General features: G+C 41.9%; 1 pseudogene; it reads left to right on the plus strand.

Moving 5' to 3' along the window:
• Positions 1-5,365: 5,365 nt before the first annotated feature.
• Positions 5,366-5,976, plus strand: LOC105742680 (annotated as a pseudogene).
• The last annotated feature ends 1,092 nt before the right edge of the window (positions 5,977-7,068 follow it).

A 7,068-nucleotide genomic window follows, 5' to 3' on the forward strand; every position in this document is an offset into this window, starting at 1 on the left:
CACAGTGATTCTATCTCTATCTCCCTCTATCTCTATCATCTATCTCTACTTCTACCTTTCTCTCTCTCTCTCTCTCTCTCTCTCTCTCTCTCTCTCTCTCTGTCTACCTCTATCTTTATTTTTATGTCTATCTCTATGTAGTTTATATCGATATTTATATCTCTGCATTCATAGTTGCACAGTTTGCTGTAGCTAAATCTTGGAAATGTCCCAAATCAACTGATGAATGGATAAAGAAGATGTGGTTTTGTACACAGTAGAGTACTACTCTGCCCCAAAGAAGGACAAGCCTGAGACATGTCTAGCTAAGGGACACACTTTGAGGCCATACTCTTGAGTGAAATACATGGGACGCACATTTCAATACTGCATTATTTCTCTGATGTGAGGACTTGAAGTATAAATAAGGCCCAAAGCATATAATAGGTATTATGGTTCCCTGCACCCCATGGGACCTGTCTGGTCCAAAACCCAGGCACGCTGTGTGAGTGAGACCCTCTGCCATGCCCTCAGGACCTCTCCACCCCTCCGGAGCCCCTGGCCCCAAGCCCACGGAGTGAGAACTTCTGTGACCTCAGGACCCCCAGATCCAGCCCAGCCCAGGCCTGGAGAGTGTGTGGGAGAGCTTCTGGCTTCCCTGCGCCCATGGGACCTCTCCAGACCAAAACCCAGGCACACCACGTGAGTGAGACACTGCCGCACCCTCGGAACCCATCCACCCCTCTGGAGCCCCGGCCCCAAAGTCCACCAAGTGAAGGAGAACTTCTGTGATGCTCTCGGGACCCCCAGATCCAGCCTAAGTCCAGGCCTGGCTAGTGTGTAGGAGAGCTTCTCTGCTCCCCTGTGCCCCCTGGGCCAAAGGCACAACAGAGGGGCACCACAGGTTCACTTCCAAGGGTTGCAGCAACAAGGAGCTGAACACAGCACTTAGACCCAAGCCAGGCATAACTGGATAAACTCAAAATTAATAGATCTGCACCCAAATTTCAGTAGGCGCTAAGGATACAACTACACCAAAGCTCTACACCAAAGGACAGAGGTCAGTGCCATACAAAATGACAAAGAGAAGGAGCAAAATGCAATCTCAGGCCTTCAGCCCACCCAGAACAAGTACAGAGGCCACTAGCTCAGCTGAAATGTCTGAATTAATAACATCAGAAGTAAAGAAACAACAGCAGAAAGGTATAGAGGAACTCAGAGCAGAATTAATTTCTGAAATAAAGAAATCTCTGAATTCATAGCATCTGAAGTAAAGAATCAACTATAGAAACATATGGAGGAAATTCAATCTAAAAAAACTGCAGTAAAAGAATTAGTAACTGCTTCTAAAGAAGACATTGATAAAAAAATAGAGATTAGAAAAATGACAGATTCCTAGAATGAGCAATACAGGAAAGAAATAGATCGCATGAAGCAGAGTCAAAGAGATATAGAGAAACTTAAAATCTCAATCACAAGCCTGAAAAACCATTTGAGTGAAAGTGAAGACAGAGTTTCAGATCTTGAAGACGCTGGTGCAGCTAGTGAAAAGTTAAGAAAGGATCTCTTAAAAACAACTAGGATGCAGGAAAAAATAATCCATCACTTGCAAGACGATGCAAAGATGAACAATGTGAGACTAATAGGCATCAATGAGAAAGAAAGAGTCAGTACAAATGATATAAAAAGTATACGGGCAGAATTAATAGCAGAAAACTTCCCAATTATGAGGAAACAATCTGACATTCAGGTAACCGAAGCATACAGAATGCCAAATAACTTTAACCCAATTAAAAACACACCGAGACATATAATAGTCAAGATCCCAGAAATCCCGCACAAGAATAATGTACCAAAAGCCGCTAGAGAAAAGAAGCAGATTACATTCAAAGGAAAACCCATCAGAATTATGGCTGACTTCTCTTCACAAACCATGAAGGCAAGAAGAGCATGGAGCACAGTATTTCAAGCCCTCTATGAAAACAAATTTTAGCCCAGACTACTATACACTGCAAAACTCTCTTTCAAGTTTGATGGAGAAGTGAAATACTTCCATGACAAAGAATAACTAAAGAATTTCATGATGACAAAGCCAACCCTACACAGATTACTGAAAGGTGTTCTAGAGAGGGACCAAAATGATCAGAACTCCATGAACAAGAACAGAAGGAACCTACTAAATAGGGCAAACAATTAAACACAGGAGAAAAAGGAGTAAACAACAGCAGGTAAATAACATGTCAATTGTAAGTCAACACATCTCAATTATAACCATAAATGTAAATGGACTCAATTTGCCAATTAAGAGAAATAGACTGGCACAGTGGATTACAAAACAAAATCCAACAATATGCTGTATACAAGAAACACACTTAACTCATAAAGAAATTCATAGGCTGAAAGTCAAAGGATGGAAAACAATACTACATGCCCCAGCACCTCAGAAAAAAGCAGGGCTAGCAACCCTGTTTTCAGACAGTCTCAACTTCAAACCAACAATGATCAAATGAAATAAAGACAGCCACTATATACTGGTTAGGGGAAAAATTCAAGAGGAAGAGGTAACACTCATAAATATGTATGCACCAAACATGGGAGCACCCAACTATATAAGACAAATCTTAATGGACATGAAAAATCTAATATCCAATGCCACAATCTTAACAGGAGACCTTAACACCCCCTTATCCCAAAAAGATAGGTCAACCTGACAAAAAATTAGAAAAGAAGTAGCAGAACTGAACCAGAGCTTGGAACAAATGGACTTGGTGGACATATACAGAGTGTTCCACTCAAACAAGCTGAATGCACATTTTCTCAGCTGCACATGGGTCATTTTCTAAAATAGATCACATACTAGTCCATAGGTCATGCTTAAGTATATGCAAGAAAATAGAAATTATCCCATGCATATTATCTGACCACAGTGAAATGAAACTGGAAATAAATGACAAAAGAAACCAGAAAACCCCCTAAATACATGGAAATCAAACAACACCCTACTCAGCAATCAATGGGTCACAGACGAAATTAAACAAGAAATTCAGCAATATCTATAATTCAATGAAAATTCAACCACAACTTATTGGAATTTATGGAATACAATGAAAGCAGTTCTCAGAGGGAAATTCATGGCTGTGCACTCACACATTAGGAAAACAGAACAGGAACAAATAAACACCGTAATGTTGTACCTCCGACAACTAGAAAAGGAAGAGCAAACCAAACACAGAGCCCAAAGACGGGAAGAAATCATAAAGATTAGAGAGGAAATTGATTCAATTGAGACAAAGAAAACAGTTCAAAGAATTAATGAATCAAAAAGCTTGTTCTTTGAAAGACTAAATAAAATCAATAAACCCCTAGCTAACCTCATCAAAAAGAAGAAAGAAAAAACTCAAATACAAGCAATAAGGGGTGAAAAGGGTGTAATTACCACAAACCCAGTGGAAATTCAGAAGATTATTAATAGCTACTTTGAGAATCTTTATATTCACAGAATAGAAGACACAGATGAAATGGGCAGATTCCTAGAAAGGTACAAATTACCAAAACTGAATCAAGAAGATATAACAACTCTCAATAACCCAATAACAGCCAATGAAATACAAAATGTAATAAAAAACCTGCTGACAGAGAAAAGTCCAGGTCCTAATGGATTCACAGCTGAACTCTTCTATAATAGGTATTATGGAATAGAAAGAAAATGTCCCAATGGGAAGTGAATAATGGGTAGGGGAAGGGAAAAGGGAAGGGAAAAGAAAATGATAAGAAGAAAAAATGGAAACAAGGCTTTTGCAGATAAGGAAGGGAAGTGGGGATGAGGGGCAGGAATGGGAACAGGAAAAAAGAATCGAGTCATATCATGGACAGGTACAAAGTTGTCATGATGAATGTGATCTGTGTCTACCTGAAATGTACCAATAAACTTAATTCCAGAGAAGCAAGGGAGAAAGTTCTGAGGGGGGCTCATGGCAACGTGTCTCTTACTGTAATTTACTTTCACAAACCCTGAAGCATTCACGGAATTGTCTGGCCACGCCTTGTTGATCCCGTTGCACCCGTGGCTGAGCTCCATGGGAAACCTCTGTAGTCCTGAGCACAGCGGCAGTGTTAGGTTTGCTTCTTGGGTCTGTCACTAGTTGTTGTAAATAAGCTACTAACTCATTAGACTTTTCTTTTCCTTTCCCTTTCTTTCTTCTTTCTTTTTCTTTTTTTGCAGTACTGGGGATTGAACTCAAGACCCTGCACTTACCAGGCTGGCACTTATTCTTAGATCTTGTTTTCTAGCTGGGAGCAAACGGACTGGTGGTGCTGACGAGGTGTAGGTGAAGAATACAGGCGAGGCCCTGAGCACAGCGCCTCCTACACCACGAACATCTGCGTGATCCTCTGGTTTTATTTTATTTTTTCTGGTTTAATAAGGATTTGTTTATTTTGTAAAAAAACAATCCCAAACATCAGGCATTCATAAAAAATAATCCACAGTATCAACTTTAGAAAACAAAGACTGTTCACTAATATTTTTAGAGGATGCATTTGACATGCTGTCATTGGCAAAAGTATGTTGTTAAGGAGCCAGGGAGATGGCTCAGTGGAATAAGCACTTCCCTGGCAAGCGCAAGAGTCTGAGTTCAATTCCCTGTCAAGCAAAAAAAAAAAAAACAAAAAACAAAACAACAACAACAACAACAACAAAACCAAAAAAACAAAAAAAAAAAAACAAAAAAACCCCCCAAAACCCCCCCAAAAAACAAAAACCAAAAAAAACAAAAAACAACAACAACACACACACAAAAACAACAACAAAAAACCGAAACAAAACAAAACAAACAAAAAAATATTGTTACATTTGTGTTTAACAGCCCCACAAAGTACTTGATGGGGGTGATACATGTAACTCTTGAGTCAAACAAAGCTGCCTTCAGATGCTACACAAATGAGATTGCCTTTTCAGTTAGGGAAGCAACTACTGAAATCATGTACAAATGGAAATAACCCTACCGCCTGCATAATGAGAGATGATTGTGGAGACAGCTGATAAAAACCACACAACTTTTTTATTTTTAAGTCATAGAGAGGTATAAAAATTAAAAAGCAAAAATTACAGGAGAAGACTTAACAAAACTACTAGGAGCATCAAAGGAAGTGAAAATGGCACCAGGTGCAGGGCAATTAGGAACATGGTAGGACGCAGGGAGAACAGCGAGCGTGTGCTGAAGACACTAGGGGAGAGGATCGGGTGAAATTCTGATCTTAGACAAGCGCCTAGGTAAAGAAATAACGGGACAAGGCTTCTAAACCAAACTGTGTATGTGCTTAAGAGTCATCCTCGCCATTGGCCTCCTCATCCTCTCCTTTCTCAGCCTCCTTTTCATCATCCTTGATGAACTCCAGCTGGTCCTCCACCCAATCTTCATTTTTCAGAGGAAGAGCACGTGTGAAACGACGTGCAGCGGGGATGTGTGAGTCGGCGCCACAATACCCTTCTCCATCCCCTCTACTCAGCTCCTCTTTTGACTTGGACTATGACTTTCAACGTGATTATTATGACAGGATGTACAGTTACCAAGCATGTGTTCCTCCTCCTCCTCCTCCTCCTCCTCCTCCCCCCCCCCCATTGCTTGGGCTGCAGCACCCTCGAAATGCCAGCGTGTATCAGGAAACGCCTCCCAAAGAGGCAAAAGTGGCTTCAATTCTAAGAGTGGCCAGCGGGAATCTTCGTCCGAGTCTGGAAATTTGAAAAGTGATGACCTTCAGGCCATGAAGAAGGAGCTGAGCCAGATAAAACAAAAAGCCGATTCTTTGCGGGAAAGCCTGGAGAAAATTGAAAAGAAACAGAGCAAACAAGCAGTGGAGATGAAGAATGAGAAGACCGAAGAGGACCAGACCAGCACCTCCCAGAAGAAAGATGAGACTAATGTGAAGATGGAGTCTGGGGGTGCTGCAGATGACTCCGCTGAGGAGGGAGAGCTACTGGCTGAGGATGAAAATGATTTTATTTTTATTTTTATTTTTTATTTTTTTTTAACTCTAGAATTTTTTTTTTAATATTTATTTATTTATTTATTTATTTAGTGTGTGTGTGTGTGTGTGTGTGGCCAGTTCAGCCCACCAGGGGGCGGGGCTGGCTGGCATGTGGTGCTGGGGGATTGAACCGCGGTCCCTGTGCTTCGCTTGGCTTAGCTTGTTCTAAGTAGGTGCCTTAGACCACTGAGCCATCTCACCAGCCCCATGATTTTATTTTTAACACTGAAACCTTCCCGCTGGCTTCCGGCAGGCTCCGAGCATGCGGTGGGGTAGCAGAAGGAGCCTCCCTCTGGTGAAAGTGTGCTTTGCAAGAGACAGGACGATGCCAGGCTAACACGAGCGACGCTTTGAACAGTGAAATTCCATAATGTATCTATTATCGGTTTCCTAGGAAATGCTGTAATACCCAGAACACAAGCCCATACACTCCGGCTGTGCAGATGTTGAAGCCCCATAAAGGCTGTAAATACCCACCTCCGTTCCGAGGACACGTGCACACATTGCTGCGCCTTTCATCAGTGACCAGAAAGCCCGGGGTCTGCGGGTGTTCACAGTATTTGTGCGTTGCTATGGAGACCGTATCAAGGGCAGGCGCCAGGAACACGAACAGGATGCAGGGGTTTAAGGCAGCTAACAATGACAGAAATTATTCTCTCCTAATGCATCATTCTTGGAGAATATTCGCAAAATATTTGGGTGATGAGGCAAGCTGCTGAGAGCATTATTATAGACGATTCGGCCAACGCTGCTGACAGGCGGCTTTGTGGAGAAGCGGCAAGACCCCAGGGACCTAGATGGCCTGCCAAAGTGGTTGTGTGGCGTTGGGGGTTACTCTCCTGTTTCTCACGGTGTAAAATGAGGCTAGTGGGGATTTCTGCAGTCCTGTCTACCATTCTGATTACCGTCCTGTTTGTGGTTGGGGTTTCATCTCAGATCTTGTGTAGTTTAATGCAATTCTAGCTAAGCCTAGCAAAATAGATGTTTAGAGGCTTCAAGATGAGCCACTGCAAACTGGCCAGCCAGGGACTGTCTTTTAAAATTACTTTATTGTCAACCTGT

This window comes from Octodon degus, unplaced genomic scaffold (assembly GCF_000260255.1).
Source record: "Octodon degus isolate 3935 unplaced genomic scaffold, OctDeg1.0 scaffold00005, whole genome shotgun sequence".
In the NCBI taxonomy this organism is placed as follows: domain Eukaryota; kingdom Metazoa; phylum Chordata; class Mammalia; order Rodentia; family Octodontidae; genus Octodon; species Octodon degus.